The sequence below is a fragment of the Chionomys nivalis genome, chromosome 8 (genome assembly GCF_950005125.1).
Source record: "Chionomys nivalis chromosome 8, mChiNiv1.1, whole genome shotgun sequence".
Lineage (NCBI taxonomy): Eukaryota > Metazoa > Chordata > Mammalia > Rodentia > Cricetidae > Chionomys > Chionomys nivalis.
In genome coordinates, this window is record NC_080093.1 from 33159537 (window position 1) to 33177339 (window position 17803).

The 17803-nt window shown below is 44.8% G+C and overlaps 1 protein-coding gene across 2 annotated transcripts in view; it reads right to left on the bottom strand.

Annotated features, from left to right (window-relative positions):
- The window catches only part of Kank1 (KN motif and ankyrin repeat domains 1), a 194041-nt gene that overhangs the window by 113586 nt on the left and 62652 nt on the right, over positions 1-17803 (bottom strand). For both annotated transcript variants that reach the window (XM_057777958.1, XM_057777957.1), the window contains exon 2: positions 16034-16159. The gene's annotated coding sequence lies outside the window, so the exon portion shown is untranslated. The remainder of the gene's footprint in view (positions 1-16033; positions 16160-17803) is intronic.

A 17803-nucleotide genomic window follows, 5' to 3' on the forward strand; every position in this document is an offset into this window, starting at 1 on the left:
TTTTTCTTGGCTTCCCAGGGTATCATTTACGTATTTACTCATTTCTTCAAACTTTTTGTTATACTTCTCATCCATTTCTATGAGGGCGTTTTTTACATGTTGTTTAAGGGACTCTATTGCTTTCAAAAAGTCAGTTTTTTCCTCTTCTCCTGTGATAGGGTGTTCAAGTCCTTGTGTTGTAAGGTCATTGGGTTCTGGTGTTTTCATGTTGTTTTTCAGATTGTTGGGTGAATTCTTGCCTTGGCGTCTGCCCATCTCCTCTTACCGATGCTATCTATTGGGTTTGATTTGATTGTAGCGGGGCAATCTGTTCTCAGTGCAGGCTTCACTGTTTCTTGCCCGCAGTATCCTGTATCCAGTGCCTCCGCCGCCCGGGCCTGCCTGCCGGTGCCTCCGCCGCCCGGAACTGTCTGTGCGCCAGTGTTTCCGCCGCCTAGGCCTGCCTGCCGGTGCCTCCGCCACCTGGGCCTGCCTGAGCGCCGGTGCTTCCGCCGCCTAGGCCTGCCTGCCGGGCCTGACTGTCGGTGCCTCCGCTACCCGGGCCTGCCTGCACGCCGGTGCCTCTGCCGCCCGGACTTGCCTGCGTGCTGGTGCCTCCGCCGCCCGGGCCTGTCTGTGCGCCGGTGCTTCCGCTGCCTAGGCCTGCCTGCCGGGCCTGACTGCCGGTGCCTCCGCCACCCGGGCCTGCCTGCACGCCGGTGCCTCTGCCGCCAGGACTTGCCTGCGTGCTGGTGCCTCCGCTGCCCGGGCCTGCCTGCGCGCCGTTGCTTCCGCCGCCTAGGCCTGCCTGCCGGTGCCTCCGCCGGCCGGAACTGTCTGTGCGCCGGTGCTTCCGCCGCCTAGGCCTGCCTGCCGGTGCCTCCGCCACCTGGGCCTGCCTGCGCGCCAGTGCTTCCGCCGCCTAGGCCTGCCTGCCGGTGCCTCCGCCACCTGGGCCTGCCTGCGCGCCGGTGCTTCCGCCGCCTAGGCCTGCCTGCCGGGCCTGACTGCCGGTGCCTCCGCCACCCGGGCCTGCCTGCACGCCGGTGCCTCTGCCGCCCGGACTTGCCTGCGTGCTGGTGCCTCCGCCGCCCGGGCCTGCCTGCGCGCCGGTGCTTCCGCCGCCTAGGCCTGCCTGCTGGTGCCTCCGCCACCCGGAACTGTCTGTGCGCCGGTGCTTCCGCTGCCTAGGCCTGCCTGCCGGGCCTGACTGTCGGTGCCTCCGCCACCCGGGCCTGCCTGCACGCCGGTGCCTCTGCCGCCCAGACTTGCCTGCGCGCCGGTCCCTCCGCCGCCCGGGCCTGCCTGCGCGCCGGTCCCTAAAGAACTTCTTATGACCAAAGAAATTGCTTCGAACCAAAGAAATTCTTTCTAACCAGGCACTCAACCCCAGTGAGGCACTGTCCAGCGCATTCCACTCAAGCTAACTGCCCAAGAGCTTAAATGGCGCTGATTTAATTGCAGCAAGTCTTTCTGTTCTAGGCCATTTTCTACTCACTTCTTGGTTGTGGGTCAAAATGCCAAGTGTTCTAAAAACCACCACCAAAACAAAAAACAAAACAATCATAACAACAAAACCAAACAAAAACACCCAGGAGGACTAACCATTCCCGTTTCAGTAAAGCTGGCCATTTCTTCACATTTCTTTCACAACTAGGATAAATAAGTTGCAGATGGCCACCGTACGGATGGGCAGCTCCACTTCCTGCCTCAGAGGAGCACACAGCAAAGATAAATAACTTGCCATTTAGTTTCAAGTGTTCAGTCTCATGTTTTTGTTTGTTTAAGGATTTATTTGGGGCTGGAGAGATGTCTTAGCAAGGAGAAGTTCTCAGACACCCTTGGCCTCTGCCAATTGTTTCATTTTTTTAGTTTTTGGGTTTTTGTTTTGAGAGAGAGAGAGAGAGAATGTGTGTGTGTTTGTATACAAGTATATGTATGTGCCCACGGAGGCCAGAAGTGGGAATTGAATCCCTTTGAGTAAAAATTACATACATTTATGAGCTGCCTGCTGCAGATGTAGGGACCCGAACTTGGGTCCTCCGATTGAGCACTGAGAGCTCCAAGCCTCTCTAGCACCTCCCACCTCACATTCTAAACATGACCTGTGTGAGAGCCTGGGTCCCTCTGTGAGATAGTACACACTCTGCTCCAAATAATCACAAACCAAGAGGAGAACAATCACAGTTCCTTTTCCTTCCTCTTCTGGGGCAGGCACTGTACAAAAGCATCTTCCTGGGAAGGCTCAAGACCTGAGTTTCACAACACAGTGATCCTCCCAAGAGGAAAGCACGGCCTGGCTTCCTTCCAGTTAGCATCTGTCATAATGGCCAGCTGTAACTGTCAACTTGACATAACTTAGGATCTCCTGAGCATCTCAAAGAGGGTCTGGCTGCAATCGTTCATCCCGTGGGCCTGTCTGCGGGAGACTGTCTGGATATTATGGGAAAGCCCAGTCCAATGTGGGCAGCACCATTCCCCAGGCAGGAAATCCTGAACTGTGCCAGAGTGGAGCCATAGAACTGAGCACACGCAAGTATGCACGTACTCGTTTCTCTCTGCCCTCGACTGTGGATGAGATATGACTAGCTAGTAGAAGCTCCTGCCTTTTTGACTTCCTCACAATAATGGGCTGTAAACTTGAACTGTACCCTGAAATACAGCCCCTTTGCCCCGTTTCTTTTCAGCACATTTCATCAAAGAAACAGAGATGTATCTACGAGAACACTGGATAAACCCAAGTCTTTCACTTCAGAGCAAGCAAGCAAATTCCTAACCTAAAAAGATGGGCACTCACAGAATCTGTCAACACAGAAGAGATCGTTTGGCATAAAATACAAAGCTGGTACTGCCAGAAATGGGTGGAGGGATGCTGAAGGTATGTTGAGAGTGGGGTGGGGCGTGCGAAGGGCAAAGGAGAGAAGCGCCTAGAATCAGGGATGTGCTTCAGCTGCTCCCTCACTTAACAATATGAAGTTGAAGCATGAAAATCGTGGTGTTTGCATAGCTCAGCTACATGCCTGGAAGGTTCTGCTGGTCACCACACCACATGTATGTTATATTGCCACACTGCATGGGAATAAAAAGACTCAGATAAACTTTTCTCCTTTCTCCTCAGACACTTAATTACTCAAAGGGATGACCCTGGGTAATAATGAGAGGCATCAATGACCAGAAGGGAGCAGGTGTTTTATTTTTAAAGGGGGTGGAGCTCTCTTACTGCCCATCAAAGTACAGCACCCACTACAGTGAAGTGTTTATCATTCAATCTCAAAAAGTCATCAGCTCTTCATGTTCCGGCGTGAATGAAACTCAAGGACGCTTTGCTAATAAGTAAAATAAGCAAAGCATTAAGAGGCGAAATAGTCTATGACTCTGCCAACAGGAATAATGCAAAGAGTCAAACTCATAGACCGGCTGCTGGAGGGAGAAGGGCAGGAGGAGGGGCTTGATGAGCATAGCATTCTTGTCATACATGATGAAAAAGAATTCTGATACTGCTTGCACAACCATGTGACTGTACGCGGCATTAAAAATGGCCTAGGAGGGTTACATATATTTTAGCAAGCAAATCTAAAAAAAAATATGTAGGTGTGTGTGTATGTGTGTGTGTGAGAGGGGGGGGGTTCTGGGGACAGAGACTAGGGCCTCTTGTTGAGCTACATCCTCCAATGTTAAAAGTTTTCAAAAAGGTAAGACGTGTGCTTTTATCACCTCAGAAATTCTTTTGACCTTAGAGATACTCAAGGAGTTAGAAACTGACACAGTGCACGATTGCTATCTGTTGTACTCTTTGCAACACACATCAAAGAGAAAAATACCCCCCTTTTTAAAAAGTACTCATTAAAACACAACTCCTCCCTCCCCCCCCCACCGCACACACACCCTGGAATTTTTTTTTTAAAATATGTATTTATTTATTATGTATACAATATTCTGTCTGTGTGTATGTCTGCAGGCCAGAAGAGGGCACCAGACCTCATTACAGATGGTTGTGAGCCACCATGTGGTTGCTGGGAATTGAACTCAGGACCTTTGGAAGAGCAGGCAATGCTCTTAACCACTGAGCCATCTCTCCAGCCTGAGACAGGATTTCTCTGTGTACCCCTAGCCATCCTGGAACTCACTCTGTAGACCAGGCTGGCCTTGAACTCAAAGATCCACCTGCCTCTACCTTCCAAGAGCTGGAATTAAAGATGTGCCCCGCCACTGCCTGTAAAACACAACTCTTATAGAAGATACCTTGGTTCAATAGACCTGCACTCAGCATGGAAGGAGAGTAAGACTAGATATACAGAGGAAGAAAATACCCAACAGACCAAGTACATTCTGAGTGAAGCCTAGGAAGGAACTGTATTCACACGTAGATAAGCAGAGAATTTGTAGAAGAATTCACAGCAGATGTAACAGGGCATGGCCCTAAAAAATGTCTCGATATATAGTGAAGTTCCTATTCAGATTTCTTAAATAATCGATAGAAATTATTATTACTATCACATCGTTATTATTCCACAGTGCTTAGACCTGAACCCAAGACCTTACATGGTAGGCATGTATTGACCCACACTTCCAGTCGCAGATAAAGGTTAGAGGCTGTTCTACTTCTGTTCGCGGGAAATCAAGAAAATAATAGGGGGAGCTGAAGAGATGGCCCAGTAGGGAAGCATCTTGTTTTTCAACACCCATAACTCACAACCGCCTGTAATTCCAGCTCCAAGGGATCTGACATACCCCCCCACACACATACATGCACATAAATAAAAATAAAATACAGCAAATAATCCTGTTGGGTGTGGTGGTGACAGATGTCTGCATTCATAGTACTTGGGTGGGGAGATGGAGGCAGAAGAATCTAGAGTTCAAGGTCATCTCAGCTAAATGACAAGTTTGGGGCCAGTCTGAGCTATAGGACACCCTGTCTGGAGAAGAGAAAGAAGAAGAAGAGGGAGGGAGAAACACAGAAGAGAAGTCAATTTTTTTATGAGAATAAGATACTTTTAAAAGGTACTTTTAGAATTGAAACAGATTGGTGAATTAAAGACCATGTAAAATTGTGGCTATAAACTAACTAAGACCTGAGAATAAATGAGAATAGACTCTAAGATGAAATATGCCTGAATTCCCAGTATATGAAAGGCTGAGTCAAGAAGATTGCAAGTTCAAGGCTAGCCTGGGCTATGCAGGAGACCCCTGTCTCCGAGGAAGTGAAAAAAAAGGTACCCCATATTCACAGATTATAAATCTTAATATTCTGAGATGTAAAACGCTACCTGAGTCAACAATGAATTCAATATACTAGCTACAAATAACCTAAAAAAAGAAAAAGAGACATAGCCTTTCACTCATATGGAGCTGTAAAGGGTCTTAAGCAATCCAAATGATCTGAAAAATACCACAGCGTAGACACCCATACTCCCCACTCGTGGAACTTAAGAGTTGTGGGTGGGATATCACGGTGGTGACACAAGGACAGACATACAGACCAGAGGCTTCGAATGAAGGGCAGAGGCCACTGAATGAGCAAAGGCAGCTTTGTCAACAAACAACGCTGGGAAAACTTACTATGCGAAAGGGTGGCGTTGGGCACAATCCTACGCCACATGAGAAATCAACTCCAAGTGAGTTAGAGATTTCAATATCAAGGGTAAAAGCACAAAATGCGTTTTAAAAAAAATCAGTAAATATACATAACTTTCTGCAATAAATTCTCAGATACCCGGATTCCACCAAAATCCAACCTTCTTCACAGCAAAGCAATTATGAAGAAAGAAAAAAAAGACAGAGAAATATGTTTGTAATTAGTATCTGATAGGGGCTAGCATCCAGAAAATGCAAGGAATCTCACAACTCAACAATCAAAAGACAAATGATCCAAATGAAAAACAGGCAAAGACTTGAACAGACACTCCTTCAAAGAAAATATACAACTGGCCAATGGGCACATGGGAAAAAAAAATCATTGCACCACGGGCTGTATAGAAAAAGAACTCAGTGAGTCACCATTGATAGCCCCATAGGCAGTTATGATGGTTTTTAAAAAACTGAACTGGAAGGATGTGAAGAAATAGGAAACCCCTTCTATGGTAGTGAGGATGAAACAGTTAACTGCTCTGATCTCCAAACAATTCAAGAGAATTCCTACAGGACACAGCACACTTCTAGACACTCAGCCCACAGACACGAGAAACAGTGATGCAGGCACTTGAGCACCTGACTGGTAACAGAAAAAGAAAAGTCGAAAAGAGTAGCAGGTAAACATACATACATAATGGTACACACATACGATGGAGTATCATTCAGCCCCTAACACAGCTGGTACATACTACGACATGCCTAAACTCTCCCAAAACACACTAACTGAAAGAGGTGAAATACAAAAGATCACACTAGTGTATGATAGCGTTTATGTGAAATGTTCAGAATTGGTGAATCCATAGAGGTTGAGGCAGATTCATGACTGCCGGATGCTGGGTGGGCAGGGAAGAGCAAGCGCTACTTCTGCGTGCAGAGCACTCTTCGGTGATGAAGAAAGGCTCTGAAAACAGACGTGGCGGTGGCACATAAATTAATTGTTGCACTATGAAAACTTTATCTTAGAAGAAGAATTAAAAAAAGAGAAAACTTTATCTTATTAAAAATACAAGTTTGAGAAATAGCGCACAGGTAAGAATACATCGTCGGTGTTGGAGAGGTGCCTCAACCTTAAGAACACTTGCTGCTCTTCCAAAGGACCTGAGTTTGGCTCCCAGCATCTACATGGCAGCTCACAATCACCTGTAACTCTGGCATCAGGGGATTCAATGACCTCTTTACGGCCCCCACAGGCACCTGTATACCATGTGTCAGATACACAGATAAGTGAAAATAAATATACATGAGTAAAAATAAATCATTTTACGAAAAAAGACAAAACCACCAATTGTCTTTTGACAAGTTAGCATGGAAAAGCTGAACAGGAGGACAGTGGGAGAGCGGGCCAGCTTACATGAGGACATTCTGCGTCTAGCTGCCACTCTGAGCAATATCCTGAACGAAGGACTATGCTGGGGGAGAGGAAGCACCCTCCAAGTCAGGAGTTCTGTCATCCTGGGATACATGTCATCATCATGGGATACCTGCCAGGACATAAGTGAGTTCGCTCAGCTGCGGCTGTGTTCTGGCTGTTCTTACTCAAGTCTATCTGAGGTGGGAGGTCCTTCTGTCTATGTGTTGCTTTTATTGGTTAATGAGTAAAGAAACTGCTTTGGACTTATAGCAAGGCAGAACTTAGGTAGGCAGGGAAGGCTGGGCTGAATGCTGGGAGGAAGAAGGGCAGAGTCAGAGAGAAGCCATGGGGCCGCCAGAGTCAGACATGCTGAAACTTTAGCCGGTAAGCCACAGTCATGTGGCGATACATAGATTAATAGATATGGGTTAAATTAAGATGTAAGAGTTGGCCAAAAAGAATGGGCCAAGCAGTGTTTTAAATAATATAGTTTCTGTGTGACTATTTCGGGTCTAAGCTAGCCAGGCAGCTGGGAGCCAACAAGTGATCCTTCTTACTCCATCTATCCAAACCTGATCCAGACATGTGCAACCAAAGAGGCTCCGTGCCTTCCTTCCCTTCTGGTAAGAAACTGAAGTCAAGTTGCTGCTTCCAGAGTCCCCACACGGGACCTGGAGAACGAAATCAGGATGTGGCAGTTTGCTAGAAGAATCTTCTGGCCCCTATTTATCAGGTTCTACTTCATGAGCGCCCTCTCCAAGAAAGCACACCAGGGAGGGAAAGAAGGTGCTACAGTCTATTCCCGGAGCTCCTGTCTTGCCGACTGAGCCTAGGCTTCAGATCTCCAGTCTCCCCAGGAGAGGGGCACACCACAGCACTTATTTTCTGAGAGGTTGGGTATAATAATTCCTACTTAATCCTTTGCCAACAGGCACCAACTATTAAAACTTACACATATTTTTTTGGGTCATTTCAATGTGATTAATTATTTTAAGGTAGAAGGATGTCAGGAAGAGGGGAAGAAACTTCAATTTAGGGTATTTTTTTTTTCAAAACTTCTTTAAATTGTTGCTATAACAAGAAAGGATAATATGAATACCCACACACCTTTATTCTCTAAATTCCTTCAATGATACAGCCTGTACCAACCAGAAGGGCGCAATCAAATGGATTTCACGACATGGTAGAGGAAGGGGGATTGGAATGGAATCTGATCCATTCAGATTTTTGTGTTCAGTTTTTAAAACCTTTGCCTCATTTTAAGTGTCATTAAAAATGATGAATGCTGACAGTTGGGAGGAAAAGGAGACTTGGAAGGTGCGGACATTTCTTTCATTTCCAGCCCCAGTGTCCCTTGCAGTTTCCACAGTCTCTGACAGTCACTGGGGGATGGGAAGAATTTCTCCTTTCTCAGTGGAAAACAGGTAGCAGTGCTGGCTATGATCGCTGTGCACCTTGGATCTGATCTTCCGCACTTTTATAGTAAGATACTAAGGACTGAAGAAGGATATTGCAAGTTTTGCTTTAACAGATATGAAGAATGCTTGAGAGAGGTGTGATCTCCGAGAAAAGAATTAAACTCTTGAGTTATTACATTAGATACAACTGTAAATACTCTAACAGCATGAAAAAATTACCAAGACTATTTTTAAACACTTTTAGAAACTACAGAAACCTCACCCAGTATTTTTGAGTATTTTAGGATGTCTACAGTTATGAATTTAAGTTCAGGAAGTGAAAAGCAAATCCCTGGGTTAAATACTTCATTTATCTCTTCTTAAGACATCCCACGAAATATAACCAATCTCAGTTAATCAACACTTTAAGGCTTCACAGTACCTTGGACTCACTTTAATCCTGGGCACACGGCTTCCCACTTTGAAATGAAAATCCCATGTTAAGGTGGAGGATTAGAGACTTACAAAAGTCAAAAAGAAATCATAACTCCTGCATTTTTAATCATCCATCCTCCTGGTCAATGATTTACCCCACAATTCCCACCAGAAAAATGCAGAAAGTTTTGAGGAACGAGTCATTCTCAATGTAAATCTTCTACCAGCCTCTGTCAATCATGTTGGCCCCTTCCCCCTAGTTAGCCTTTTCCCACTTCCTGCCTGAAAATTACACTACTATTTAATTGCTTGGTGACTTCCCATTTTATTAAGAGGCAGAAAAACATAAAGAGCTAAAACATGGCGATGAGGCCATAGCCGTAAATTGTCCCCTTAAGCAATGAAACTTCCCGCTCCAGTGTGATAAGGTGGGCACTGCGGAAAAGCCCGACAAGTGCAATTCTGTGCAAGTCCACAGCCGCCATCACTTACAGCCAGCCCTGCAGTTTCCAGGGCTGAGTGCCATCGATCAGAGCCAGGCTAGTCAACTGTGTGCTCTCTAGAGCCAGTGTGAAGGGCACAGGCTGGAGTCAACTTTGGTCACCACCCTCACCCCCCCATTTTAGCTTCTGTTCTCATGGGGTAAGGAAAGCGGAAGAAAGGGGTGTGATGTAGTCAAGGCTAGGCTGTCATGCAGCATATCCAAATCACTGGGTTCCATCTCCCAGTCCTAAAGAGGCACAGGGGACTTGGAAGAAGCCTGGCTATGAAAACATTTATGACCTGACTGCATTCCACCCGCCGTCCTGTTTCCCGGGGATATCCAACTATCTTGTCATAATCCGGGGAAAACGGTAGCTCAATTTTCAGCCTCGTGAACTGAGAAGAATTCACTTCTCTCTCATGCACACACTGCCCAAATCTCCATTTCGTCCTCTGCCGGGAGACAGAAATCATTATCAGATTATGCCACATCCTGGAATGTGCCAGAATGTCTGGCCTCTGAAGGCGGCTTCCAGTGAGTTGCAGAGACGAAGCAGGGTCTGGTGTTTCAAAGCCTGGGAAAGCATCAGCTGCTGACTTCTCTAGGATGCAGCCAGCTAAGAAACAAAGGCAGCAAGTGTTACTAAAGCCGTCCATTGATGTGGGCAAGAAAGTGGGGTTTTGATGCCCTTCAGAAAACCACGCAAGTGTGTAGATAAGAGAGACAGAGACAGAGAGACAGACAGAGAGAGAGAAAGAGAGAGTCTGGTAGGGCATGTAAGAAACTCAGCAAGGTTACAGTAGAGGGAAATCGGGGAGGTAGGTTGCTCATCTATTTTCTTTAAAAAATATTTTAAAACTTTTATTGTTTTATGTGTATGGGTGTTTCATTTGTGTGTGTGTGTGTGTATCACAGAAGAGAAAATTTGATTCCCTAGGACTAGAGTTACAGATAATTGTGTGAACCACCTTGTGGCTGCTGGGAATTGAACCCGGGTCCTTTGCATAAGCAATAAGCACTCTTAACCACCAAACCAACTAACTCTCCAACCTCCTATTTGGTTTCCTACATGTTTTATTGAGTATGTGAATATGCATAACTTCTGCCATTTTAAAAGACAAAATAAGGAAGAGAATAGAGTCCAATATTTTTCAAACTACCAATTTCTAACACTTTGTACATCTATAGAAGGAAGATTGGGTTGGGAAAAGGTTTTAGATACCAAAATGCTAAAGTTTCCCAATTCCACTGATTTCTAAGGAGACAGAATTTCCTGAAGCAAGACTGCCTGAAACACCCAGTGAGCTTAGAAACATTGGACACTGAGCAGCTGGTTCCGGTCCCCAAGCCAGTGCCACCTCCTGAGGGTGACCCCAGGATCATCTTACCCGGCACCCTGCCAGCACACTCAGCAGGAATTTGGCTCAAATCTACCAACAGCTTCTGCATTTACTTTTCATACAGAGGATACCCACTGAGAGAAAAGCACATACACACAACCAGAAAAAAAAAAAAAAAGAAAAAAAAACCTACTGTAGGACGTGTAGTTTGAGTTGGAGATGTAAAAGAATTGTTATTTGACTACTCATTTAGGGGGAAAATGCCTATCTCAAGTAGTATTGCAAAATAAAGTTCAAGTGGATTTAAAATGTCAAATAAAGTCATAAAGCAACAATATGAAAACATAAGTAAATTCCCATGCAGTTTGCTGGTTGGGATATTGTTCTGGTTCATGTCTTCTAAATGCAGGGAGTAAAGCACTAGACACCCTATTACAGACACAGTCCCTACCCCATGGAAGTTACAGGGAAATTTAAATAAAAAATAATTGCAGTTGGCAAGTGCTTAAAGGGAAAACAGACAAGACTGCGAAGTAGGCGAATTTTACAGAAAATGATTAGCGGTCAGACAGCAGGACACTCACAGGGAAGTCTAAACTGAAGCCTGCAAGATGAGGAAGGTGATGAGGGCAGGGCTGGGAACACTCCTGTGCTGGGGGAGATTTCCAGGAGCTTTGATTTAATCCTAACAACTCTCAGGTATGCATTATTATGAAGATGAGTCCAAAGTCACAAGCCAGTAAGTTTGTAAAGTAACTAGTTGTGAGTTAATGAGCAAGAAGCCGGGTGATCCTTAAGCACCAGGATCTAGAGTCTTTATTTTAGAACTGCCTCTGTGAGTACTCAGCTGCAAGGGGTTCGTGTGTGTGTGTGTGTGTGTGTGTGTGTGTGTGTTGATATACATGCACATTCATTCCCCGCACCAAGAGGCGGCCAAGCGCTAGGGCACAGTGTTCAACGACGACAAGAGGTGGGGATGGAGAGTAGGCACAGCCACATCGTGTCCCACCTTGCAGACCATGGTAAAGAGAATGTCAGCACGGGCTTAGGCAGGGTGTGCCCAGTGAGACCACACCTGAAAGAGATTACCCACAGTGCAAAGACTCCCACATTCTTGCTTCCGAGTGAATCTATGCAGAAACAATAAAGGGAACTAAACACTTGACTGTCTAAAATGTTTACATATAGTCAAAAGCACTAAGCATGATTCAAGGCCAAAAAATGACTAACACTTCTATAATAGACATTTTAGAAGGAAAACATCTTGGTAAAGTAGAAAAAAAATAGCCATTTCTCTAGAGAAATGGTCAAAGTGCATGGACAGAAAAATCTGCACAAGAACAAATATGAATGTATCAGGAAAAGCTCGGATGTCCACAAAGCTTCACGCACTTTGTTTTGTTATTGCCTTAAATGCAAGCATGTCTTAGGACGGGCAGCATGTACAGGAGATGGTTCTCTTCTTCCACACATGGGTCCTGGGGAGGGGACACAGCCAACTTATCAGCACCCCATTTTTAAAACATTTATTTATTTTGTGTGGGGGATGGTGTGTATCGGCACCATGCTGCACACATGATGTCTAAGGCACCTTGCGGGAGTCGTTCTATCCTTCTGCTATATGAGTCTCAAGGCTCAGGTCAGGCTTGGCAGCTGGTTCCTCCACTCACCGATCCATCTCCCCTGCCCCCTTATTATGTTTTAAATGTGTTTTTCTCCAGTGTTAAGATGGATATGGGAAGAGAGAGATCTCTTACGTAGTACCAGAAGGATTATAAACTGGTTTAGTGTTCCAAGTCACAGAGTGAAAAAGCCTCTTCCTTGATTTTATAGTAAAAAAAATAAATAAGTAAAAAAAATACAGCTAGAAAGATAGATATCAACAAACATGTCTAAGGAGACTTGTTAAGAACATTTCTACCAAAAAGCTACAGAAAAACCCTGTCTTGAAAAACAAAACAAAACATACAAAAAGAACATTTCTAAAATCAACTCTTCGATCACCTTTGATAACTACAAAGTAGAGACCTGTTGGTGTGGAGGAAGTTTTGCTCTCTGTAACTAATAAAAGCAGGTATATTATTGTATTTAAATCTTAACAATATACATTATTCTTAATAATAAAAAACCACTTATGAGTGAGTACACATATTTGTCTTTCTAGGTCTGAGTTACCTGGCTCAATATGATGTTTTCTAGCTCCATTTGCCTGCAAATTATAAAATGTCACTATTTTTTCCTGCTGTGTACTACTCCATTGTGTAAATATACCACATCTTCTTTACCCATTCTTCAGTCATGGGGCATTTGAATTGTCTCCAGGTTCTGGTTATGACAAACAATGCTGCTATGAACACAGCTGAGCTCATGTCCTTGTGGTATGATTGAGCAAATACCAAAATACCAAAAATGGTATTTCTGGGTCCTAAAGTAGCTTGTTTCCTAATTGTCTGAAAAATCATCAGGCAGAGACTATTGGAGTAAGTGTGGCCTTGTTGGAGGAAGTGTGTCATTGGGGGTGGGCTTTGAGGTTCCAGAACCTCATGCCAGTCTCCGATAGATTAGGATATAGTTCTCAGACACTGCTCCTGTGCCTGCCTGCACGCTGCCATGCTCCCTGCCATGATGATAACGGACTGAACCTCTGAAACTGGGAGCAAGCCCCAATTAAAGGTTTTCTCTGAGTTGCCTTGATCATGGTGTCTCTTTGTGTCACATGGTCACAGCAATGGAAGAGTGACCAAGACAAGGGCATGGTTCTCAGTTGGTAGAGTACTTTTGTCACATGCATGAAGTCCTGGGTTGGACCCTCAGCACGACACAAATTGGTTGTGAACAGCACATAACAGTAGTCCTAGCACTTAGAGGGTGAAGCTAGGAGGATAAGAAGTTCAAAGCGGGTCAGAAGGATGGCTCAGAAGGCAAAGACCTGGCAACCTGAATACAATCCCCAGAACCGAACCCATGTTTATGTGGAAGGAGAGGGTGAACTCTACTGTTATTCTCTGACCCTTACAGCCATGCGTGTGCTGAGGCAGACTCACCCCTATACACATAATGCACTGCATGAGTAACTGTGTACACTTATGCACGCATGTGTTGCGTGCGCACATACACACAGAGAAAGAGCACACTGACAACAATGGTAATAATAGCTTTTTAAAAGAAGTTCCAGGTCAGCCTAGGCTATACAGAGTTTAAGGCCTGGGATACATGAGATCCTGACTCAAACAGCCAAGAAGGAAATCCTCTTTGTTGGGTCTTTTCTCAGCCCTTTGATCTCTGAAGTCCTCAATGTCCTCATTTATGCAGACTTGCTCTCTACACAGTTAGTTCCCTGTCACACTTCTAACATGCCCAAGCTCCCTTCTCCCAACTCTGCTGCCCTCTCCTAGGGAGCAATGATTTTGTTCTTTCTGTACCAGGACATCTCTGGCCCTGGCTCCCTCCACCCGCCACTCTGTGCCTTTACCCTTACACAGAGAACATCAAGAACGAGGATTAAGGACACCAAGATAGAATCTAGAGTGTTTACCAGCTTTGCCACTGACCATTCCATGACCTGAAGTGAGCAAAACCTTTAATCCTCAAGTTAATTTCCTTCCCTATAAAACCAGGGTAGTAACAGCAGCTCCACCTCCCTGACCAGTATGCAGAGAGGAACGTGTGTGTGTGTGTGTGTGTGTGTGTGTGTGTGTAAGTCTGATGGGAGTTGTAAAGTTACAAGAGCCTGGCTACCCTGTTTCTGCTCTGCCCTTGTACATGACCTCCCTGCATCAACTGAGGCAGGAATGGTGATGTGTGAGCTTCAGCTGATCAGAGCTAATGCTACCAGTATGACACTATCAGTGGTCTAGTTTTCTACTGTGACTTACTAATTTAATAATCACATTCCATTCAAACCAAGTACAGCCTTGATTTTTTGTTTCGTTTCTGTGAGCATGTACTTCTGGAAGACAGCTGCAGCCAACAATTCCTGAGCATGTACCAAGGCAGAACATCCTGAAGAGTTTTATAAGGGAAGTCGGGGAAACTGAGGCAGAGTAACCCTCCTCTGACCTAATGCCAGGCATCTTACTGGAGAGCCTGCACCTTTCTGCACTGTCCTGCAACTCCATCAGCGATGACAGAAAGAGAGCATGCAGACGTGATGGTCTCTAGAATACTGGATGGATGAGGATATATGCAAGAACCTTTGGGATCTCTAAAACCAAGACAAGGTCATTCAAATTGCAATCTTCAAGTGCTGCTGGCCATCATCAGTTACTTCTCTATCCTGAAGCTAAGGAACTGCATTGGCACAGCCTTCTGAAAACCAACAAGCAGAGTGTCCCATCAACCCTGGCAAGGTCATGGTGGTAGCAACTCATCCCACAGAGATAATCATACATGTGGATAGCAAAGACTCCCAACAAGGAAGCTTCTAAAATTAGAGAGAGAGAAGTGGTGTGTACAGCCAAGAAAAGGAGAGGGTGGAGAGACTGAACTTTTCACAGTCCTGTAAATGGGTCTGTTGTTGAATTGTACAACCGCCTATTGGTAGGGTTTATTAGCTCACTAGCCCAAGTTTACAAGCATGGATAAGTCACTCAGTTTCCCAAAGTCTCAATTTTCTTAGATGCAAATGGTGACAAAGGCTCTCACAGCATCACTGAGAGCTAATATACTGACAAGCCAGAAAGATGGCAGGTAAATGCGGCACTATTCAAACCCGATGACCTGAGTTCGGTGCCCACAATCCACAGCGGAAGGAGAACCCAGCCCTGAATTTGTCCTTTGACCTTTGTATGCACACACATGCACAAACCATAATAAAGGACAAAAGAAATAATCTCGGTAGGAGTCAATAAATTAACACCTACAAAGGGGGTGGTGCAGAGACTGGCACAGGGCAATGTGGTAAATGTCAATCATTCCTAAACCAATCTAGAAAATGAAGCACACATACTACATAAACTGGGAAAATAACTCAGTGAAATGCTAACATCTCTGAAAGTGGGACAATAATTTTCTATTAAACTCTCTGTATTTTTACTTTTGTCTTTGAAAATATTTAAGTATTTCCATTTATTTCAAGTAGCCTTAATAATACTTCTCTTGATCTAATAATTTTTTTCTAATATAATCCAGGCTATGCACACTGTGTTTATGGAAATGGAATATTTTATTGATTTAATCTGAGGAGTAATATATTTCACCTCCATTTTTCAGCGTCAAACAGCCTGCTCATATTTCATCCTATAAAAAATATTTTCTGCACTCTTATACATTTTCAAATTAAGAGTGCTCTGAATGGAATATCAGAACACAAGAACCTATGGGAGGGAATGGATTAATATCTGTAGAAAGTAAAGTTATAGGAGACAAACATGACCACTCTGTGATGGCTCTAAGATAAAAAGTAAAACCTTACCTTAATCACGTAAGGTCGGAGGTTACCACAATAAACATTTCAACTCCGCAGACAACTCCCTAGTGGGGTCAGAAGATGGCCGTCACTCAGTAGCTCTGTGGTCCATCCAGTTGGGCGACAATCATTCTGAAAGGGAAGAGATCTCACTGAGGAAGTGATGGCGCAATCCTCTCTCTAGGTTGAGACTACAGGCAGGGTAGCCAATGACTGGAGTCAGCTAGGCATTTCCGAAATCAAACCACTCTTACATTGATGTACTCTTTCCAAGAAAAGGACTCTGTCCCTCACCGCCTTTCATCCTTAGTTGTTATCGTCTTCTGTGTGGCTGCTAAGACATACATATGTCAGTTCACGCATCCCACCCATCTTTCCGTGGTTTCCTGTCTTTTTGTACTCAGACCACTCCATCATCAACACTCTGAGTGGCGGTTCCCTGGGATAAAAACCTGACTGTCACTCAGTCACGCTTTCCACCACTCCCAACCCTAACATACATCCGGCACCATCTTTCTTGAGCCTCCGCTTTAATAACAGTGATTTGGTCCACTGCCTGCTGCTACAATCCATCGGCGTATTGTATGTGCCTAGGACTTCTTAACCTGTGGCCTGGACTCTTCCTGTAGATTGCCCCCTGTCCACTTTCTTCTTATTACCTGCACAACCTTGAACAGATCGCCCTTGTCCCCGAGCTCTTGGTTTCCTTGACTACACAATCAAGCACCAGTGCTGGCTTTCACATCCTCATTGCTCTATGAGATCAGAGGTCCCTGGGCGGGAATCATGCTCCTGCCATTCTGCAGAATGTAACCAGGCTATGTTTGCTCTGCCAAGTATCTCAGCTTCGCTATGAATAAAATGAGAGGCTGCCGTAAAACAAGAACAGTGCGATCTTTTGTCTCGCTGATCCACCACAGGTCCTCGACAGCATCAGCCTTTCCCATCCCGCCTTACAGACTGCACCAGCCTTAAGGCTCTCTAGCTTTAAAACTTCTAAACCCCCGAGTCCTCTTTTATCCACAGCCCCAGTCTTAAAGATTTGTCTTCTACCAAATATAAACTCCTCTGGGGGCTTTCAGTTCGCCCATGATCTACCATCCACTAACTATGTGCTACCAGTTTCCAATTCCTTCTCTTCCAGTGAGACTAATCGACTACCAAAAATATTCAGGTCCCCTTGTGAGGTACACGCTACAGTTTCCAGCCCCAGCAATGCCCACCATCCACATACTGCAAGCCTAACACACCACCTAACATTACTGTCCAGTGTGGCATTGTGTATCGAGTTTAGATGCCTGGCTGAAAGGTGTTTATTAAGGTTTTCACTCCAGTGTAGACCGTATTAGTTTTTATAAGACAATTCTCTTCTGTGTCAGCTCCGCCAACGCTCTTCAAAAGTCAACAGGCCTTTACTAAATTTCCTTTACTAAGGAATTTCAAAGTTTTCACCATAAAGACATTGTAAGTGTTTGAGGCGATATATCTGCCTGAACTTAATAATTCACAATGTACATGTGTTTTAAACTATATTGTTAGCCAGTTGCGTACAATTTTTGTGTGCCACAGGTTCAATCACTAGTGGGTACCAGGTCAAGATACATAAGAATATGGCCCAGCACATTTATAGAAGACACCTAGAGGCAATGTCAAAGGACACCACTTATAGACTACTCAGTCTAAGGCTTGCCTCATGGAGCTAGGAGATGAGTTTTAAGTATGTCCGACACATATTAGATCAGGCCAAAGTGAGCGTGCTTGAATTGCAAATGGTGT